The 23324-nt window shown below is 40.0% G+C and overlaps 1 protein-coding gene and 1 long non-coding RNA gene across 8 annotated transcripts in view; one reads left to right on the top strand and one right to left on the bottom strand.

Moving 5' to 3' along the window:
- Positions 1–6700: 6700 nt before the first annotated feature.
- Positions 6701–23297, bottom strand: LOC107129800 (uncharacterized). Of its 2 annotated transcripts, XR_001490918.4 has the most exons (3): positions 22721–23297; positions 21427–21553; positions 6701–7475 (listed from the first exon to the last, which is right to left on the bottom strand). It is a non-coding gene; the product is annotated as an uncharacterized lncRNA (long non-coding RNA). The 2 variants fall into 2 exon arrangements; XR_010586924.2 differs by lacking the exon at positions 21427–21553.
- UBE2D3 (ubiquitin conjugating enzyme E2 D3) overlaps positions 22842–23324 on the top strand; it is a 32400-nt gene continuing 31917 nt past the window's right edge. For 4 of the 6 annotated variants that reach the window (XM_015450548.3, XM_015450543.4, XM_074040249.1 and 1 more), the window contains exon 1: positions 22842–22962. The gene's annotated coding sequence lies outside the window, so the exon portion shown is untranslated. Of the gene's footprint in view, positions 22963–23140; positions 23317–23324 lie in introns of those variants that run through there. The other 2 variants (XM_045393378.2, XM_015450545.4) reach the window with 1 other exon arrangement.

Below are 23324 nucleotides of genomic sequence, written 5' to 3'. Positions count from 1 at the left end.
TTTAACAATCCCATAAATTACACATTTTACATTTTTTTAAAATCTTTATTTCAATAATTTGTGAGAAACGTGGGTTTTGGTTACATGGATAAGTTCTTTAGTAGTGATTTCTGAGATTCTGGTGCACCTGTCACCTGAGCAATGAACACTGTAGCCAATGTGTAGCCTTTTATCCCTCACCCCCGTCACCCTCCCCCCACAGAGTTCCCAAAGTCCACTGTTATCAATCTTATGACTTTGCATCCTCGTAGCCTAGCTCCTACTTATAAGTGAGAACATATGATGTTTGGTTTTCCATTCCTGAGTTACTTCACTTAGAATAATGGTCTCCAACTCCATCCAAGTTGCTGTGAATGCCATTATTTCATTTCTTTTTATGGCTGAGTAGTTTTCCATGGTATAAAAGCTATATATTTACATTTATGTATATAAATTAAATTTAATATATGTATATAAATGTTCGTATTTGTTGGTTAAACTTGTGGTGGGTAGATACAAGTCTGACCAAGTCACTCTTCTGCTTTTTATTGCCACACAGATTTATTGAGGGCAAATATTGTAACAATCCCAAAAATTACACATTTTACATTTTTAAAAATTTTTATTTCAATAGTTTGTGAGAAGTCCAAGTTCCTTAGCCTATACTATTTCTACTATATTACACTACCTCCCAGAGAACATGGTATAAAAACCAGGAAGAAAGAGAAATTGCTTCTGGCTGAAGTGGTTGGGAAAGGCTTCATGTAAGATGTGGGATCTGAACTGGAATAAATATTTGAACTGATGGAGAGGGGCAAGGCGGTAAACCCTAATTCATAATATTTTAAGGACCACCCTTTTAAAAATTGTAATATAGCATATATGCAAAAATGAGTGATTTATCACAAAGAATATCCCTGTATCCAGCACCCAGGAAATAGAAACCTTCTTATGAGAGACCCCAATAACTATCCTGTCGCTCTTCCCCAAATGTAACCACTCTTCTAATTTCTAACCATACATCATTTTTGCCTAGTTTTGAATCTTACATGAATGAAATTATATGTGTATTTTCACCATTATATTTCTGAAAATGATCTGTGGTGTTTATAGTTTGTTCATATTCACTTCTATATTAAATGGATAAACAAAATATATCCATTTTATTGTTGATATTTCAGTGGGCTGTTTCCACTTTAAAGCTATTAACCAATTATGGTGCATTCTTCTATATGTCTCTTTACATGCAAGTGAAGACATTTCTGTTGAGTATATACTTAGGATTAAACTTGCTTAGTCATTGAGGTATTTTCAAATTTTGTAAAGAATGACAGCTTTCCAAAGTTTATAGAAACTTTAGCCAATCCCCGTCCCCGTCCCCCATCACTGCCCCACAACAGTGTGTCAGAGTTTCACTTTCTCCATACTGTGGTCAACACGTGGTACTGTCAATCTTTTTAATTTGATCATTCTGATGGGAATGTAGTGGTATCTCATTTTGATATTAACCTTTACTTGATGACCACTGAAGTTGAGCACCATTTTATACTACTTAATATTTGGAGATCTTTAAGTTTTTGCTTGACAAAAATGGCCTTCAGAGACATTTGGAGATCTTTTCTGTAGTGCCTGTTTAAGTCACTTGCCCACATTTCTGTCGGGTTGTCAGTCTTTTTCTTATTGATTTTTAGGAATCATTTATATATTCTGGATATGAGTTCTTGGTCAAATATATATGTGGCCAGTATCTTTTCTTACAATTTGGTTTGTCTTTTTGTAATGGTGCCTTGATAAACAGAATTAGTAATGTAATACGTTGTAACAGTATCTTTCCTTTTTTTTTTTTTGAGACGGGGTCTCTCTCTTGTCACCCAAGCTGCAGTGTAGTGGCACAACCAGGGCTCACTGCAGCCTCAACCTCCTGGGGTCAGGTGATCCTCCTACCTTAGCCTCCCAAGTAGCTGGGACTACAGATGTGTGCCACCACACCCAGCTAGTTTTTTTGTACTTCTTGTAGAAATGGGGTTTTGCCATGTTGTCCCAGCTAGTCTCAAACTCCTGGGCTTGCCTCAGCTTCTCAAAGTGCTGGGATTACATGCATGAGCCACCATGCCCAGCCTTCTTAAATTATTTTTAATCTGTCCTCTATTTCCTCTTAAGACTCTAAAGATACGGTTATGTGCAACAGAAATTATTACAGGAAATGGACCCTCAAGTAAGATTCTGAGATTGGATTGGATACACACACACACACACACACACGCACACATAAAATCAATCAGAGGAATAACCTCGTTGCTATAAGCAAAGAGACTACAGACTACAGGTAATCCATGGCTTACAGTATTTAGTTTAGTTTTTTTGTGTGACCATAGCTCACTGCAGCCTCAACCTCTTAGGCTCAAGCAATCCTCCTGCCTCAGCCTCCTGAGTAGCTGGGGATATAGGTGTGCACTACCATACCCAGCCAATTTATATTTTATTTATTTATTTATAAGATGGAGTTTTGCTCTTGTCACCCAGGCTTCAGTGCAATGGTGTGATCTTGGCTCACTGCATCCTCCGCCTCCCAGGTTCATGCGATTCTCCTGTCTCAGCCTCCCCAGTAACTGGGATTATAGGTACCCGCCACCACGCCCAGCTAATTTTTGTATTTTTAGTAGAGACAGAGTTTTACCATGTTGGCCAGGCTGGTCTTGAACTCCTGACCTCAGGTGATCCACCCGCCTCAGCCTCCCAAAGTGCTGAGATTACAGGTGTGAGCCACCGTGCTCGGCCTGTTTTTATTTTTTTGTAGAGACAGTCTCACTGTATTGCCTAGGCTGGTCTTGAACTCCTGAGCTCCAGTGATCCTCCTGCCTTTGCCTCCCAAAGTGCTGGGATTACAGGAAGGAGTCACTGCACTCAGCCAGTTTGCAGTAGTATTATGATTAACAGTAACAACATGAAATTAAGTGAAGCGGGTAAGGAGTGTATCACCATGGTAACCATAGTAATTATAAAAATTATAGATCCATCTGGCTTTTCTTATGGTCCGAAACAGAAAGTACTTAACCCGTTTATGTCAGAGATTGCAATTTTTTGAATTTTTGCATGAGTGAAAACTCAGACCTTGGCGATGACCTTGAGCAGTAGGCTATAAATAATTCCCACATGCTGAGCATTCCAATAATGGAGCACTAGGCATAAGTGGCTTAAGGGGCATGGTGGCTCATACCTGTAGTCCCCTATCTGGGAGGCTGCAGTGGGAGGATCTCTTGAGGCCAGGAGTTTGAGACGAACCTGGGCAACATTGCAAAACCCCATTTCTAAAAAAATTTTTTTTAATTAGCTGGGCATGGTAGCACACACCTATTGTCCCAGCAACTCAGGAGGCTGAGGCAGGAGGGTTGTCTAAGCCCAAGAGTTTGAGGCTGCAGTGAGCTATGATCATGCCACTGCACTAAAGCCTGGGTGATAGAGGGGGACCCTATCTCTAAGAAAAAGAAAAGAAAAATACATAAGAAAAACATAAAAACTACAATTAAGACTGTATGTTGTGACCAGGCGCAGTGGCTCACACCTGTAATCCCAGCACTTTGGGAGGCTGAGGTGGGTGGATCACTTGAGGCCAGGAGTTCAAGACCAGCCTAGTTAACATGGTAAAACCCCATCTCTACGAAAAAATACAAAAATTAGCTTGAGTGTGGTGGCGCGTGCCTGTAGTCCTAGCTACTTGGGAAGCTGAGGCATGAGAATCACTTGAACCCACAAACAACAACAACAACAAAAAGAAAATGACTCTATGTGGAGCATCAAAACTCCACTACAGGTCTGAAGGAATTGATTATCTTCTGTAATCACTGGGCAGATATGGTAGATTTGTAGTATCAATTACATGCTTAATTCTTCCCCTTTCCTATTCTAACATTGGAACATTGGTGAGGGGAGTGGGGTCCTAAGACATAGGATAGGGATGTTTGAGCAGAGAAAAATGAAGCTGAAAACTCTGAACATCCATCTTCCCCTAAATCTCTTTCTGAGGAAACCAGCCTCCTATGCATAGAGGCTTCCAGTGATTGCACTTGGGCAAGCTCCTTCACAAGCTGATACATGCTCTCCTCAGAACTTACTAGCTAGGGCTAGGCACGGTAGCTCAGGCCTGTAATCCCAGCCTTTGGGAGGCTGAGGTGGGAGGACTGCTTGAGCCCAGGAGTTCAAAACTAGCCTAGGCAACACAGCAAGGCTCTGTCTCTAAAAAAAAAAAATTTTTTAATTAGCCATGCATGGTGGTTTGTGCCTGTAGTCCCAGCTACTCAGAAGGTTGAGGTGGGAAGATCACTTGAGCCCAGGCGTTCAAAGTTGCAATGAGCCATGATCACACCATTGCACTCCAGTCTGAACAACAAAGCAAGACCCTCCCTGTCTCCAAAAAGTAATAATAAAATAAAGAATTTACCCTTACTACCTATTAGTGCCTCCAGTTATATCCCAACATAGCCTAGTCAGAGAAGTATGAGGCCTTCTCTGGACAGAGAAAGCCTACCTAGGAGAACTAAAGGCCTTGCCATTTTCATCAGTGGGAACTTGGACAGCATATATGGGAATACATTTAAGGTTAGATCATGGCAAATTTATTGGCATGGGTGCACTTACCTAAGAATCAAGAGTTAATATTTTGGCATTAATAATTTGGTAGGATAAGGCTTAAATTCAGTAATAGCCTATAAATAAGATGGCCAAAATGCCAGAAATTCCTGGGCATATTGTAGAGGAGAAAACACAAAGGCTCCTTAGCCACTGTTAATTTTCACCATGTCATTAAGGAATGCAGTGATGATGGAAGCACTACCATTTCACAAGGAGCTCTAAAGTAGCTGTCTTTGTTGTCAAGAGATGATGGTGGTGAACACTGTAGTGGAACTGGGTTTGCTGATCTTAGTGGGAACATTAGAATCCCAAGGCAATAGAGGACACATAAGAGCATATAAATATCAGACACAGGCTGGACACAGTGGCTGATGTCTGTAATCCCAGCACTTAGGGAGGCTGACGCAGGCAGATCACTTGAGGCCAGGAGTTCGAGACCAGCCTGACCAACATGGTGAAACTTCATCTCTAGTAAAAATACAAAAATTAGCTGGGTGTGGTAATGCATGCCTGTGGTCTCAGCTACTCAGGAGGCTGAGGCAAGAGAATGGCTTGAGCTTGGGAGGTGGAGGTTGCAGTGAGCTGAGATCATGCCACTGCACTCCAGCCTGGGCAACAGAGCAAGACTCTGTCTCAAAAAAAAAAAAAAATATATATATATATACACATACACACACACACACACACACACACATATATACACACACACACATATATATCTCTCTGAGACAAAGTAGGCACAATTACCAAAATAAGTCAGAGGAGAGAACGTTTAAAACTAGAGTATTTTGACCCACAGGGAAAAGTGATAATGGCTAAATGATCATGAGGTCCCTGGAAATAAAATACATTAAGTAACCTACCAAGGTGCTGCTTGACATATATAGGTGGAAAAATTCTTGTGTTTTTGTAGTAAAATTTGAAGCATCTCATCTAGCTCCCAGACTTGGTACTCCTTCACTGATGGAAAGAGATTGGATCCTTTGACAAAAGGGGCAATGCAATCACAGCTGTATACCATGAATTGTTCCCTAATCCAGTGGGGTTCCCAAACTTGTCTGCACATTAAAACACCTTAGGATTCTAAAGCCCAGGCCACAACCCAGACTAATTAAATAATAATCTTGGGGAAGACCCAGGCAGTATTTTTTCAAGTTCCCCAGATACTTCCAGTGAGCAGACATATTGGGAGAATCATTGCTCTAAGCCTCTTCCATAGGGACCAGTGACCATTCACTAGAGAAAGGTAAATATCCAAAATTCTTTCTTTTTTTCTTTTTTTTTTTTTTTGAGACAAGGTCTTGCTCTGTTGTCACCCAGGCTGGACTGCAGTGGCATAATCTCAGCTCACTGCAACCTCTGCCTCCCGAATAGCTGGGACTACAGGCGTGCACCACCTCTCCCAGTTAGTTTTCTGTGTTTTTGGTAGAGATGGGGTTTCGGCATCTTGGCCAGGCTGGCTAAAATTCTTAAGGCACTGTCTCTTAACTTGTACTAATACTAGAAACCCAAAACTCTACCTTGGACGACTAGTCAGAATAGGGGACCTACGGAAGTCAAGTGATGGAATCTTGGCCTGGCTGTGGCTGATGGTGGATCCAGAAGGACCCATACTGTGGTTACTTCTCAAGTCCTAGATGTGTAGTAGTGATATATATCTTTTAATAACAATCTTTATTTTGGTTTCCTGATCCATGGAGGGATTGCTATTATGGTGGAAAGCGCTACACAGCAGCTTAGGTCTGCCTTCTACCACTCCTCATTAAGATAGTGAAGGAAAAGCAGGGATATACCCTGAAGAAATGGCAGAGATTGGCCAAGCACAGTGGCTCATGCCTGTAACGCCAGTACTTAGGGAGGCCAAGGCAGGAGGATTACTTGACCCCAGGAGTTTGAGACCAGCCTATAAAACATGGCAAGACTCCATTTCTACAAAACATAAAAAACAAAATAGAAAAACCAAAAGAAATTGTAGAGATTAGTGCCACCATTTTGCCATGGTGATTCATACCACATTCCCATTTAAATTTCCTGTGGCCACCAGATGCATCATAGAGAATGAAAGTATAAAAACCAGATGGCTAGTGAAGAATGACAGTGGACTGCAAACTTTAATTAGGTAGGGATGCCAATTATGGTTGCTGTTCTAGGTGTGGTATCTTCTTTGGAAGAAATTAATATACATCTTGACATGATACTGATATTGATCTGGAAATGTCCCCCCACCCCAATTCTAATTATAAGGAGAATCAGAAACAGACTAAATTTAAATAGGAGGAACAACAGTAAGTCCTTACTGTCTTGTCTCAGGCTACATCAACTCTCCTGTTCTCTATATTGTATGAAGGGACCTTGATGGTCTTGCTATTCCATAGAACATCACACTGATTTATTAGAGTAATGAAATTATATTAAATGAAACTGATGAGCAGAAGTAGGCAGCATTCTACATGCTTTGGTAAAACATACGCATGCTAGAAGGTGCAAGATGAACCTTGAAAAACTTCCAGGACTTGTCACAGGTTTCTAGGGGTCCAATGGCCAGAGAGATGTTTGGATATCCACAATATCCATACTTTTTTCTCTTCGTTAACTGATCAGAGGGAACTCCTTATGATGACAGTTTATGTGGGTTGAGGGAGAAGTGCTGAAGGATTAGAGGCAGGTACTATAGGAGTCTGAGTCACCTGCTCATTCATGGTTCCAGTCCCATATGTAGTGCACTGCTCCTGTGCTCATCCAGTTGTACAGTTTGGTTGAGTCAAATAACAACAAGTCATGATGGGCAGTTTGATTCACACAGTCACTTGATGTCCCATGGTCGGGTGTTACATCTCTTCCAGGTACCAGTAGCAAATCAAGGGGTGCTTTTCAAAGAAAAAACAAAATGAATCAGAACCATGGCTAAGGAAGATATGGTCTTACTCCTAAACCTTAAATTAAGGTCTATGTTATAATTCTTGTACTGAAACTTGCCAGAGGCTTCACATAACATCTCTCCTACATTAACTTCCAATACCATTGGGTCTACAGGATCGTAAAGCCTAAGTCTGAGCCCTACCCCACACAAAACTGGTAATTTTTTTTTAGACGGAGTCTCACTCTGTTGCCCACACTGGAATGCAGTGGCAAGATATCAGCTCACTGCAACCTCTGCCTCCCAGGTTCAAATGCTTCTCCTGCCTCAGCCTCCTGAGTAGCTGGGATTACAAGCATGCACCACCACTTCCAGCTATTTTTTTTATTTTTAGTAGAGACGGAATTTCACCACGTTGGACAGGCTGGCCTTGAACTCCTGACTTCAGGTGATTTGCCCACCTCGACCTCCCAAAGTGCTGGGATTACAGGCGTGAGCCACCATGCCTGGCCAAAACTGGTAGTCTTATAGTTACAGTTAAGCCTCTGAGAACAGCTTACCCAATTGTACTGTGTTTTGTTGTCTCCAAATCTAAAGATGCCTGCCACATGTTTTGCCTTTTTCTTTGTTGTGATAGTGGAAAATATAACTTGTCACTAACAAGTGCCTTTAAATAGGGGTGGGTGTTTGGTTTTGGTCTAGCTTTTCTAGTTGTTCACAGCAGAAGTATGATCAAAACCACTAAGTTCTTAATTATCAGAAGCGAAACTTGAGGGTTTTTTTGTATTTTTTTTTTTAAGACACTTTCTGTTGCTCAGGCTGGAGTGCACTGGCCTCATCATAGCTCACTGCAGCTTTGAAATCCTGGCCTCAATTGATTCTCCCACCTCAGCCTCCTTGAGTAGCTGAGATTACAGGCTTGTACCACCATGCCCGGCGTTTTTTTGTTTTGTTTTTTTTTTTTTCTGGTAGAAACAGGATCTCACTATGTTGCCTAGGCTGGTCTCAAACTCCTGGTCTCAAGTGATTCTCCTGCTTTGGCATCCCAAAGCACTGCGATTACAGACGTGAGGCACCTCACCCAGCAAAGAGGACTCTTTTTTTTTTTTTAATATCAAAAACTTTACTCCCTCAGTCAAAATACACAAGGTAGTTGTTGTGCATATATGTAGTCTATAGATAATGCTTGGTACATAAATATCTAGGTCTATGGCAATAACTGTTACTTAGGGACTCAAAGTAGGTTTGAGTCCCTCAAAGAAGCTCAAAGAAGGTTAACACTGCTAAAAGCAAAGGCATACTCTTAGAAAAGTAAAAGTATGTTCCAAAGAATATGCTCACAGTTCAGTAAGCGATACCCTGTATAAAAGCAGAGATAAAGTTTTTCTCCTCTATACAATAGGACATGATTGAAAAGTTCTTATTGTGCTATATTATAATGAAAGCTGTGTTTAATTTAATGGTGATCTGCAAGATAGTCTGGAGAAGGAAAAGCAGAGGCAGAGAAGCCCACTATGAATTTATAGTAATGGACCAAATATGAGTTGAGAGGCATCATAGTGTAATGAAAAGAATGTTTACATTAGAATCATAGGACTGGTAATAATGACTGATCCTGTTACCTTGGGCAAGTCATTTAACTTGTCTGATTCTGCATCCTTATTTATATGTCACTCACCTTGTGACCTTGTAGGCCCTCAATACTTGAGTGATGAAATGTTAATCACTTCTGCTTAACTCAGAGTGATTATATAATGATGAAAATCTTTTAAAATGTATAAACTTATACAATTTAAGGTGTAATATGCATTGAAGGCCTAAATAAGTAGAAAGGGACACTTATAAGGAAAGGGAAGGGTGAAAGATAAAGATGACTCCAATATACTGAATCTCAGTCTTGGTGACTGGAAAAGTATATTCACTTAAGTAGACTGGTTAGGAGAGTAACTGAGTTTTGGAAATCTGGACAAGGTTAGGGAAAAAATAGTGATTTATTTAAATTGTCAAGATGTTCAGCAGTAACTAAAAACTGAACAACGAAGTTATTCTTAATATATGTAATAGCTTCCTATTACATACATTAGTTTCATATATTCTTAGGTATTTTTCATATGAGAATATTCTCTCTCCTCCATAAAACTTTATGTTCTTAGAGAAAGAGGTTATCTCCTGGGGAATCTGTATTCCCTCATTTAAAAGTAAACCACCTATATCCACTAAAGTTCCCTGTGTTCTGTCCAATGTAAACAAATTACATAGGGTATTGACTGGTTTAAAGATTGTTAGTTCCTTTGGTCCTTCCAGTTTAATACCAAATTGCTATACTTTTTTTTTTTTTAAGAGTCTTGTTCTGTCACCCAGACTGGAGTGCAGTGGCACGATCTCAGCTCACTGCAGCAACCTCTGCCTCTTGGGTTCAAGCAATTCTCCTGCCTCAGCCTCCCAAGTAGCTGGGACTACAGGTGCCTGCCACCATGCCTGGCTAATTTTTGTACCAAACTGCTATACTTTTTAAAAACAAAATGATATATAATAGTTTACATATTTATGAGGTATATGAGCTATTTTGTTACCTTGACTGTATACATCACCTCGAATATTTCTCATTTCTAAGTGCTGGGAACATTTCAAGTCTTCTCTCCTAGCTATTTTAAAATATAAAAAGCATTCACTGTTACTAACTATAGTTACCCTACTCTGCTGTTAAACATTCCTTTGTTCCATAGCTCACTGTATGTTTGTACCTATTCACCAACCTCTCTTCATCCCCCCCCAACCCAGACACCTTTCCCAGCTTCTGGCAACCATCATTCTACTCTGTGCCTCCATGAGACCAACATGTTTAGCTTCCACATGAGTGAGAGAACATGTGATATTTGTCATTGTGTGCCTGGCTTATTTCACTTAACATAATAACCTCCAGTACCTTCCATGTTTCTGCAGAGGAAATGATTTCCTTCTTTTTTATGGCCAAATAGTATTCATCATGTATAATATAGGTAACGCATTTTCTTTATCCATTCATCTGTTGATGGGCACTTAGGTTGATTCTGTTCTTTGCTACTGTGAATAGTGCTACATTGAACTGATTTATTTTCCTTTGAATAAATACACAATAGTGGGATTGACAGATCATATGGCAGTTCTTTCAGTTTTTTGGGAAATACTATGTTTCCATAGAGGCTGTACTAATTTACATTCCCACTGACAGTGTAAAAGAATTTTCTTCTGCATCCTTACCAGCATCTGTTATTTTCTGTCTTTTTAGTAATAACCACTCTGTCATAGGTGATACCTTATTATGGTTTTCATTTACATCTTTCTGATGATTAGTGATATTAAGCATTTTTCATATACTTATTGGGCATTTATGTCTTCCTCTGAGAAATGTTTATTCATATCCCTTGCCCACTTTTAATGGGTTTTTTTTTTTTTTTACTGTTAAGTTCCTTGTATATTCTTGACATTAGTCCCTTGTTTGATTAATAGTTTGTAAATATGTTCTTCCATACAACAGGTTATCTCTTTACTCTGCTGTTTTCTTTGCTGAGCTTTTTAGTTTAATATAATCCAATTTGGCTATTTTTGTCTTTGCTTTTTGTGCTTTTGAGGTCTTAGCCATAAAATCTTTGCCTAGACCCAATGTCCTGAAGTGGTTTTCCTGTTTTCTTCTAGTAGTTTTATAGCTTCAGGTCTTACATTTATGTCTGAACTCTTCTTTATGTGCATCACTCTAAACAGTTTTTACTACTAGCACCTTGTAAAGCATAAAGCAAATGCCTTATTCAAAATCATATGAGGCCAGGTGCGGTAACTCACACTGTAATCGTGGCACTTTGGGAAGCCGAGGCGGGCAGATTGCTTGATCCCAGGAGTTCAAGACAAGCCTGGGCAATATGGTGAAACCCTGTTTCTACAAAAGATAAAAAAAAAATTAGCTGGGTGTGCTGGCAAGTGCCTGTAGTCCCAGCTCCTTGGTGGGGGTGGCTGAGGTGGGAGGATCACTTGAGCCTGGGAGGTTGAGGCTGCAGTGAGCCATGATGGCGCCACTGCACTCCAGCCTAGGTGACAGAGTGAGACCCTGTCTCAAAAAAGAAAGAAGAAAGTGATATGATACATTTCTTTCTTTTACATTTTAAATGTATATGCCTTTCATTTAGACCCTAAAGTATAAGACAGTTTATATTCCATATAAAATCCTTAGTTTCTCCCAGTTTTTAAAAAATGTAATTATAACAGCCATTCAACCTTAGCGTAGATTTATCTTTTATACTAAGAATTTCCCTTCCCTCCCTCTCCCCGCAAGTTTATTTGGCTTTCTCTGGACTGCTACAGTATTTTACTGAATCTGTCTGGGAACTTAAATTCCTGACAACATCCAGAAGCTTCAGTAACTCTGGACAAAAAGAGCTTCATCCATTAAAAAGCTGATTTGGGCGTTAGAAAAAACTCTCCTCTTGTATCGTCTTTTGCTCCCTCACATGAATAGAATTTTGGTTAGATAGAGCTATTTGCCTTTCCTTTTTTTTTTTTTTTTTTGGCCCAGCACAGTTTTGTTTAGCATCCTTTCTAGTTCTACTTCAAATGTAACATTTTATGCTTTTACTTGAGACCACAGAACTACTGTATTAGTATCCCCCCTTATCCAGTAGTCAGACTTTGCCTTTCTCTACCTTAGAGAATTTGGAAGTAAGGAAAACATTGAACACCAAGAAAACTAGGTGTTACAAGCTTTATTCTGTAACAAAAATATTTCTTTTTGAGAGTTAAGTGTCTCACAAAGGTAAACTCTCCATCTAACTGATGCCTCGATTATTCATTACTGCTGACAGAAGTCAGTCAACTTGAAGGGTCATGTCATCACAAGTGTGCTGGTAAAAAAATGTTTAACAACTAGCCTGAATTAGGGAGCAGCAGGCAGAGATCTGATCTGTGGTGTTTGCAAATTTCCCTGGGGTAAGTACTCCTATGTGGTACTGTGTCATGTTGCCAAAGAACATCACTGAACACAGAGCTGGGAAGAGGTGCACACTATCAAACTGTAATACTTCCACCATGCAGATACAATAGACATAACCACAAAAACACGGAACATAGTCAAAGGTATAGCATACCTCAGAGATATTGTGGATTTAGTTCTTGTGAATTTTTCCATTTCCTAGTGCATATGAAAGTTACATTTATGCTATATTAAATGTGCAATAGCATTATGTCTAACACGACTGTACAAACATTTTTTTTGAGATGGACTATTGCTCTGTCACCAGGTTGGAGTGCAGTGGCAAGATCATGGCTCACAGCAGCCTCAACCTCCCAGGTTCCAGCAATCCTCCCACCTCAGCCTCCCAAATATCTAGGACTACAGCTATTATAGAAAATTTTAGAAAAAAAATTTTTTTTTTTTTGAGATGGAGCCTCACTCTGTCACCCAGGCTGGAGTGCAGTGGTACGATCTCGGCTCACTGCAAGATCACTGCTCCACCTCCCAGGTTCACGCCATTCTCCTGCCTCAGCCACCCGAGTACCTGGGACTACAGGCGCCCGCCACCACGCCTGGCTAATTTTTTTGTATTTTTAGTAGAGATGGGGTTTCACCGTATTAGCCAGGATGGTCTCGATCTCCTGACCTTGTGATCTGCCTGCCTCAGCCTCCCAAAGTGCTGGCATTACAGGTGTGAGCCACTGCGCCCTGCCAAAAAATTCTTTGTAGAGACAGGATCACTGTGTTGCCTAAGCCTGTCTCAAACTCCTGGACCCAAGCGATCCTCCCACCTCAGCCTCCCAAAATGCTGGGATTACAGGCACGAGCCATTGCACCTGGCCTGTACATACTTTAACTAAAAAATACTTTATTGCTAAAACATACTAACAAAGTGAGCACATGCTGTTGGAAAAATGGCACCACAAATTTGCTCAATATGGGCTGCCACAAACTTGCAATTTGTAAAATACACCATATCCATGAAGTTCAATAAAATGAGGTATGTCTGTAGTAGAATAACTAGGAAGTGAGTTTTGAGTATTATTGAGCTTTATTTAATAGATTTTAATATAATTGTCAGTTTCTATAATTTTTAATAATGGTTGTGTTTAACAATAAGCCTGCAAAATTCCTAAAATTTTAAAATTGACCCTTGTAAGCTGTTCCAAGCCAGTTCTATCACACTACTGCCTATACTCTTAATTGTGGAGGTCACTTAGGGACTAGTCAATATGGGTTGAGGTGGTTCTGCTAGCTAATAATTTAAAAAATAGATATAGTGTGACTGTTCTTTTAGAAGCTGTCTAGCAGGTTTCACTCAAAAACTCACACACACAAAATTGACCTAATACTCAGATTTATATAGTGAAACCTTAAATTTTGCTATCTCGCAAAGTAAAGTTTGTCATGCTTTTTCATATTCCTCCAGGTATATGTTACCTTTTTATGACTTTATTAGTTAAAAAAAATTTAAGGCCACTCCCATATGTGTCACCTGTAAATAAATACTGGCAAAAGGAATACAATAAACAATGGGGAAAAAAACAGACAGACATTTCAGCAAAGAAGATATGTGGATGACAAAGAAACAAAGCAGCACATGAAAAGATGCCAATATCATTAGTCACTAGGAAAATGCAAATTAAAATGACAATGAAATACCACTACACACCTATTACAATGGCCAAAATTGAAAAGACTAATCCTAACCAGTCAGAAGAAATTGGAACACTCATATGTAGCTTGTGGGACCATAAAGTGGTAAAAAAACACTTGGGAAAGCAGTTTGGCAGTTTCTTAAAAAGTTAAACACATATCTACCATATGATCTAGCTATTCCACTCCTAAGCTACTTACTCAAGAGAAATTAAAACATATGCCCATATAAACACTTATACAGAATGTTCGTAGTAGCCGTATGTGTAATAAGACAAAAATTGGAACAGGCTGGGTGGAGTGCCTCACTCCTGTAATCCCAGCACTTGAAGAGGCCGAGCTGAGCGGATAACCTGAGGTCAGGAGTTCGAGACCAGCCTGGCCAACATGGTGAAACCCCATCTCTACTAAAAAATAAAAAAATTAGCTGACATGGTGGCGGGCGCCTATAGTCCCAGCTACTCGGGAGGCTGAGACAGGAGAATCACTTGAACCCTGGAAGCGGAGGTTACAGTAAGCCAAGATTGCGCCACTGCACTCCAGCCTGGGTGACAGTAAGATTCAGTCTCAAAAAAAAAAAAAAACTGGAAACAAACCAAACGTCCACTGACTGGTGAATGGATAAATTGTGGCAAATACATACAATGGAACATTATTTAGCAATAAAAGAGAATGAGCTACTGAGAGACAACAATATAGGTCTCAAAATAATTATGCTAAGTGAAAAAAGGCAGACAAGAAGGTGTATTGTGATTCAACTTCAATAAAGTTCTAGAAAATGCAAACTAATCTACCATGACAGAAAACAGATCAGAGGTGTCCTGTGGATAAGAAGACAGAGGGGTGGGAGAAGAACAAGAGAAAGGATTTATAAAAGAGTGTAAGGAAACTTGTGGTGAAGTTCATTATCTTGATTTTGGTGAGCTTCATGGGTATATATGTATGTCAGCTTATCAAACTGTTTGTTTAGGTATGAATAATTTATTGTATGTCAATTATATTTCAATAAAGCTGTTAAAAATATAACAATGTAGCTGTGGTCTGACTGGTAGAATGAGGAAAAGGTAACTGCTTTATGGCTAGACAACATAGTTCCTTTCTTTCAGGGTTAAACTGAAATAGGTTCTTTGGGCAGCTAACAAGCACATATCTGGCTTACATTGAGATGTCAGGCAACTGAAATTCTCATGTTTTTATTACATGTCTGCTGGTAAGCCAGATTCTCTTCCTCTGAGTGCCTGTCTTTATATGTTTATCCCTAATATACTTCATATTATAGTCATCTTCTGGTATCCATGAGGGATTGTTTCCAGAACCACTCCCAGATACCAAAATCCAAGGATGCTTAAATCCATGATATAAAATACCATAATATTTGCATATAACTTATACACATCCTCCTTAGATTGCTTATAATACTTAGTACAATGTAAACACTCTGTAAATATACTGTATTGTTTAGGCAACAGTAACAAGAAAAAAGTATGTATGTTCAGAAAATATGCAATTAAAAATGTGTATTTTGGATCCGCGGTTGGTTGAATCCATGGATGTGGAACTCACAGATCTGGAGGGCTGATTGTATTTGTTTTACATGTTACTATTACTCATAATGAAGTTTCCTCATTGTAATTTAAGATATTTTATATTTGTTAGAATGCTGATTCTGCACTGTGATAAGTGAACACTAAGGATACCCACAGAGCCATCAGGGTATCCTGAGAGAGTGGGATTGGAGATGGATGGAAAAGGAGAAAGAATCTGAGTAGGCAAGTTCAAAAATTAGCCGGGCCTAGTGGCATATGCCTGTAGTCTCAGCTACTTGGGAAGCTGAGGTGGGAGGACTGCTTGAGCCCTAGAGGCAGAGGCTTCAGTGAGCCAGGATGGTGCTACTGCACTCCAACTTGGGTAATGGAGAGACCCTGTTTCAAAACAAACAAGAGACAAGACAAAAAAAAATAGTTGAATCTTCGGTTTTTTTTGTTTTGTTTTGTTTCAAACAGGGTCTCACTCTGTCATCCAGGCTCAAGTGCGGTGGCCTGATCACAGGTCACTGCAGCCTTGACCTCCTGGGCTCAAGTAATCCTCCCACCTCAGCCTCCCTAGTATCTGGGACTACTGGTGCACACCACTCCATGCTGATTTTTTATTTTCTGTACAGATGGGTTTTGCCATGTTGCCCAAGATGGTCTCTAACTCCTGGGTTTAAGCAATCCACCCTGCCTTGGCCTCCGAAAGTGCTGGGATTACAGCTATGCACCACCACACCCGGCCCTCAATCTTGTGACCTTTTCTATTGGGTCTAATTTGTTAGGTAGGGGCTGGGGGCTGAAGTGGTGGTGGGAGGGAAACCAGGATCAAACGAGTTTTTTAACCCTTTACTCATGGTTTCCCTGCTAGCTGCTTGCTTATAATCATATATAAACACTAAAGTCATACTTGCAGAAATAAAAACCCTTATGGAAACTTAACAGGGTACATATTTATTTTAGGAACAAAAGTATAAGAAAAGTTGAATCTTGTGAAACTGCTCTTCTCCATAGAAAAGGGGGGGAAAGAGTTTACTGGTTTCCGTTAGGAAGCAATTGATAATGGCAGTGGAGAGGAATGTAAATTAATGGATTTGGCACTAAAAAAGAAAGGTATCCCAGCACTAACCCAAAACATACAGTGACACTCAAGAAGGCTGAATGTACAGATTCCTTAACCACCATTCTCCAACTTTCCAAAGCTTTCATCCAACCACTCAAAACGTGATTTTACCCTCAGTCAATTCTACCTATTTGGCTTCAGTACTTGCCCTGAGCCACAGGAATTCTGATGGGCAGAGGGGTAGGTCGGTCCTCCTGTATCAATCTGGAATTCTATGGAGCATTTTCTCATAAGTGTAATATATAAAGGGAGGGTGGGGTTTAAAGCCTTTTGTGGATTGACCTGCAGGCACAACTACTTTTCTATAAGAAATTATGTCCTGAGTTCCAGAATGGGAATGAACCTTAAAATGCTTCTAACCTCTTTAAAGCCCTTTTACTTCCATGTCAGAATCAGATTTATTAATTTATCTGTTCTACCTGCCTAGCATTTCTTGACTTGAAAGTCACAAGGTCAAACTTAACAAATTCCACTTTAGGTATGTGACAAAAGGATTTTTATAATCTCTATCTACATCAAACTAAATTTTTTGAATTCTCTACATGAACTTTTTTCCATATTTTGTGATTTTAGTAATCTATAATTACTGTAAGCACAGTCCCAGTCACCTTGATTCCCACTTATACTATACTGCCATGTGATTTTAGAGCCTGTGTTTTATTTAGGTTTATGATCTTGTTGGCAACACATAACAGTATTTTGTCTTAGGCAGATGGAACAGAAATAGATAATAAATTCTTTTTTCTGGCCACATGAAAACCAAATTATATCAGTCAATGAATGAACAAAAGTCTCCCAAAGGTTCTAGTAAAGTGGTAACAGAACTGAGACACAGATCACAGCAGTTAGTACAGACATGGCCAAATTCAAAAGAAATGAAATGTGGCAGTTAGTCCTACATTTGAGCTTCAAGAGGAGATTTGATTTGCAAAAAAAAAAAAAAAAAAAAAAATGTAGCACGTGTTTCCACTGTAAACTTTAGTTTCATAGTTCTTTAAGAGCTAAACACATAGGAAGTTCATACTATTATGTTTCAAGTTATTTTATTAGAATATCATATTTTGGTTTTTTTCTATAAACTTTTTTCTTTTTTTGAGACCGGGTCTCACTTTCACCGAGGCTAGAGTGCAATGGTGCGATCATGGCTCACTGCAGCCTTGATCTTCTGGGCTCAAGGGATCCTCCCACCTCAGCTTCCAGAGTAGCTGGGAACACAGGCGCATGCCACTATGCCTAATTTTTTTGTAGAGACACAGTTTCATCATGTTGCACAGGCCAGGCTGATCTCAAACTCTTGGACTCAAGCGATCCTCCCGCTTTGGCCTCCCAAAGTGCTGGAATTACAGACATAAGCCACTGTGCCTGGTTTGATTTTATTGTAACATTCTAATAAAAGTAACTGGAGGGAGAATCCCCCCAAAATATTTTTTAGGCAAGCTTGACCCAGTAAATAAACTAAATTTACTTCCTGTACTGAGAATCCCTCCTGAAATATTTTTTAGGCAAGCTCGACCCAGTAAATAAACTAAATTTATTTCCTGTACTATCTCTTATTAGTGCAACTATTTCAGATCTTTCTCACATTTCTTCTCGGTTATTTCATTGACATCCTGTTTTTCTTGCCTCTAGTCTCCATCCCAATACATACTTTGGGCACATGCTTCAACACTGCTATCACAGTTATTTTTTTGCCATCAAAATCTGATCAAGCCATTTTTGTTAAAAATTCAATTCCTCCATCCCATCCCATCCCCTTCGGAATAAAAGGCCCTCAAGATCCCCAGTCAAGTCTTTCAAATCTGTCTTGTCCCCTCATCTTTTCTGTCTTCTCATTCTCTCCTTGCCGCTCCCCCCGCCATCTCAACCTCCCAATACTGCAGCCAAAGTTTTTCTAGTTTCAAAAACTTACCAAGTCAACTCTGAGACTTTGCATGCTGTTTCCCCTGCCGAGGAGCCTCCCTCACAATTTTTTTTCCAACTTTGCCTTGCTCCCTTTTTTTCATTTAATACAACTCTCTTCCTCAGAGAAACTTTCCCTGACCACCCCCAGCTGAGTTCAGTACATTAATACTGCTCTGTGCACACATTTATGTCACTGAACCCACTCTATGATGTTGTCTGATGCTTACTGGTCTCCTCAAAAGACGAAATTTATAGGTGACATCTGTGTCTTTTGTTTATGTATCTTGTGTCTAGCACATAATAGTAATTCGTTTTACATAAACAGAAAAATAGGAGTGATTCTATCAACAGATCTCTACTACATTAACATTCTTTGTCCGAAACCTGAAAGACTCCCCCTTGCCTGTTCGGACCTAAGTATCACTGATTGACAAACTGAATGACAATCTCTTTATCATGCCTCACCCTACACCAAAAGCAGTCTTACAAAGATTTTTTCTTTTTCTTTTCTTTTTTTTTTTAAACTTGTATTTGTAAGTAAACAAATTTTTTGGAAGACAGAATGCACTATTCTGGTCATTTCATATAAATAGAATCAAACAGTATGTGGCCTTTTGTGTCTGGCTCTTTCACTTGACAGAATGTTTTAAGGCTTCAAGATACATTTTGTAACATGTATTAGTACTTTGTTCCTTATAATCATAATAATATTCCATTATACAAATATATCACATCTTCTTTATCCATTGATCAGCTAATGGACATTTGAGTTGTTTCTACTAAAAAGTAGAATAGCCCTACTCTGAACATTTGTATATATATATAAGTTTTTGTGTGGAAAAATGCTCTATTTTTGTCTCAAAGATTTGTGCATGGTTCATTACATGCCAAAAACCTTATAAAGGCCAAAATGATATTCTTAGCATGAAATAAAGTACAGTTTCTTAAACCGTATTAATCTGACTTAATGAGATTCTGAATTGGTAAATATAGAAATTAATTTTTGTGCAAGCAATGTAAAATAACATTTGGTTGACCTGGGCTCCAATTTACTTAGTCCAGGCAGAATATGTAAATGAGCATTCTGAATATAAAATCTGGACCATAACATTTACAATTTAATTAAACTAATAAAATGGTATACACTGTACTAGAGCCAGTGTCTTTAGCAAGTTATAATATTCTGTAACAAAGTTAAAGATACATGAAAACATAGATACTATATTAACATAAATATATATATAATTTATGTTAATTGTTTATTCATCAATACATTCTAATTAACCCCTTACTCAAGTTATAATAATGTGGCCTCACTGAAAAATTCATGTAATATTAAGACCCTGGCACACCACCATTATTCAGATTAGTAGATTAATTGCCCATTTACTAGTAATTTTCTCTGAGACAGGGTCTCACTCTGTCACCAGGCTTGAGTGTAGTGGCACAATCACAGCTCACTGCAGCCTCAACTTCCCAGGCTCAGGCAATCCTCCCGCCTCAGCCTTCCAAATTGCTGGGACCCTAGGCATGTACCACCAAGCTCGGCTAATTTTTTCATTATTTTTGTAGAGATCGGGTCACCCTACGTTATCCAGGCTGGTCTCAAACTCCTGGGCTCAAGTGATCATTCCACCTTGGCCTCACAAAGTGCTGGGATTACAGGCGTGAGCCAGCAGCCCAGCTTTAATTTTCTTGATCCTTTGTATTTTCTCATGTTTTATGTCAATTCATGCAAGATAATCTGATCCACTATATTTACAAAGTTTTTAGGACTTCAAAATAGTATTAAGGAAGGGATTATTTTTAGTTAATTAAATTTTCAACATTTTTGTACCTTTATTAATTTCTAAATGTAAATTTTTCTTTCAGTATTTACAGCCAGAATTTTTTTCTTTTTAGCATATTTCCGATTGCAATATAGAAAACATGATTATTTTCCTTTCTTGTTTCAAATGAGGACATTTCTACCATGGTAATTCAAGTAAGTTAAATGAATGAAAATGTTTTAACTTTATTTGCCACTGTAAAGTGGGCTCTTTGTAACAACAGGTATGTGAATAATGTTTAAAAATTTGACTTAATCTTAGCCTGCTTTATCAGGCATCAAAATGCTTCTAGGCTGTTTCTTTTGATTTTAACCATGGCAAAACGTGAGCAGAAATGTAAGTCCACTAATGCAAATACAAACGTGTAAACAGAAAGCCCAATCAACCAATGAATTTACTTTAGTGCCTAACAAAAATGAGTTTGTGATTACACAATCCATTGCCTTTATAAGCATGGATACTCTAGAACTCCATATATATTAGGAATTTTTTTTTTTTTTTGAGACAGGATCTCACTCTGTCGCCCAGACTGGAGTGCAGTGGTGTGATCTCGGCCCACCGCAACCTCTGCCTTCCAGGCTCAAGCGATTCTCCCGCCTCAGCCTCCCGAGCAGCTGGGATTACAGGCGCCTGCCACCACACCCAGCTAATTTTTATATTTTTAGTAGAGATGGGGTTTCATCATGTTGGCCAGGCTGGTCTCAAACTCCTGACCTCATATGATCCACCCCTCTCAGCCTTCCCAAAGTGCTGGGATTACTAGGCGTGACCATTATTACTACTATACATTTGTTTCACACTATGGCCAGTTAATGTCTGTCTGGTTACTTTAATAACTGACATTTATACAACACTGTAGAGGCTACAGTATCCTTTCACATATATTATGATACTTAAACCCCACAATCACCCTATGAGAAAGGATAGTTATTATTACTTACTTTGGCGGTGAAGAAACGGGGTCAGAAAATAACCAGGCCAGTATCAAACAAATGGGAAGCAATAACAAATCTGGGTTCCTCCCTCCACCTTCATGCCTAGTCCTGTGCTTTTAGTATATTTGGCTAGCTAGGAGAGAAAACATAGATTATTCAGGGAGGAGGGAGGGGCCAGAGGTGAGCCTCAAGAGCAGTTAGGCCATGAGGTAAGCACTTCAGGGCGTTGCTACTCACGGGGTGGTTCAGACTAGAAAAATCTGTATCACCTGGGCGCTAGTTAGAAATGTAGGCTCTCAGGCTCCACCTCTGCCCTACCAAATCAAAGCCGCATTTTCAACAAAACCCCAGGTGGTTCCTATGGACGTTAGTTTGAGAAGCACTGCTTCACTAGTGACACTACATAGCCACTTGAACAGTATACATTAGACCACTTATATTCATCATTGTTGACGTGTTGTTTTTATTAGGTAAAACTTTCTGCAACAGTTTTCAAATTAAGTATATTTTTAAAACAAGTTTATTTTTCCATGTGATTGAAGATCTCCACTTCGGTAACTGGGGTCATTAAGGAATATTAGAAAACCTTAAGCTGGTCAGTGCTTACCCACCTTTAAATTCCTCATAAAAATAAGGTCTTTCTTTTGCCTGAAGGATACACTAGAGAGCATAACTGCCCTCTCTATACTTTAAGCCCTTGACTAAAACAGGCCAGTCCTATTCATGTAAATCCCACCTCCCAACTTGGATATTTCAGGAAGTATTGTATTATTTTTCTGACTCTAAACTCTACCTAATTTCTTAATTAGTCTCAACACTTTCTGGCTCAAGAACTGAAACACAGCAACAGAAGCTAAAGGTAGAGAATTTAAGCTTGTTCCCACATCTACACCTTGGCGGATGGCAGCGACTGATTACGGAGACGAGTGAAAACCCTGCCCCTAACACTCTGCCCTAGCCTCATCCACTCAATTGAGCCTGAGTCAGCCCGATCCCTGCTCTTCTCTGTACTGCTCCTTCAGTGTCAGAGAGACACTAGACCTCAGCACGTGGGAGCGCTGATGAGCGGCCAACCTGGGTCTATTTAAAACTGCTATTCCCATCTTGAGGGGCGCCTACTCCCATAGAATAACCAGCCCAGGAAGGCAGGCGAGTAAATACTGCTCACCTGTTCCACCGGAAACCTCAAAATCCCGGCCCAACCTAGACTAAAGGTATCTGGTAATTAATCCTTGGCACCTCCCACCACACACTCCTGATTGGGCGCGTGAGAGAGGGCTGTGTCTGCGCGCGCTCTTACCAGTCCGGGGAATTCCATTTCCTCTTCCAACCACCGGTATAAGCATTCAGGGGCGGTGCTTTCCTGGCAGTGGCCCGCCCCAGTTCGAGCCGGTGCCTTACTGCGTCTCGCGAGATCTTGTACATTTTGGGGGCGGAACCCCGTCAAGAAGAGCGCACAAAACTGCTCTTAAGTCATTGCAGAGGTACCGCTTCGGTTAGCCAGCCACGAAGTTCTCGCGAGAGTCGTCTTCTTAATACCAAGTGAGGAAACTGGGGGACGCTGTGGGGAGGGGCGTGGGGCTGGATCGCGCAGCGGCAGCTTCCTTTACCTTCCTCCCATGGTCTCCTTCCGGTTCTCGATGCTTCTCTGAGCCTAAGGGTTTCCGCCACTCGTCTACCCTCCCCCAGCCCATGATCCGCCTCCCTCCCCCGCCCTTCTGGTCCAATCTCCGATCTGTTTAGTAAGAAGGTGCTGTTCCGAGAAGGACAAGGAAAAGGGCTTGGCACGTATTCACTCGGCCCCGGACGTGGGAAGCAAGCCGTCTGGCTTCGGCCTCACATCGGTCCTGTGCTCGCGACGGCGGCGTTGGCGGACTGATCCGCGGCGGTGAAGAGGCAGGAGG

Source organism: Macaca fascicularis, chromosome 5 (assembly GCF_037993035.2).
Source record: "Macaca fascicularis isolate 582-1 chromosome 5, T2T-MFA8v1.1".
In the NCBI taxonomy this organism is placed as follows: Eukaryota; Metazoa; Chordata; class Mammalia; order Primates; family Cercopithecidae; genus Macaca; species Macaca fascicularis.
Note: the sequence above shows the minus strand (reverse complement) of the source record. Positions and strands in the feature narration are given on the sequence as shown.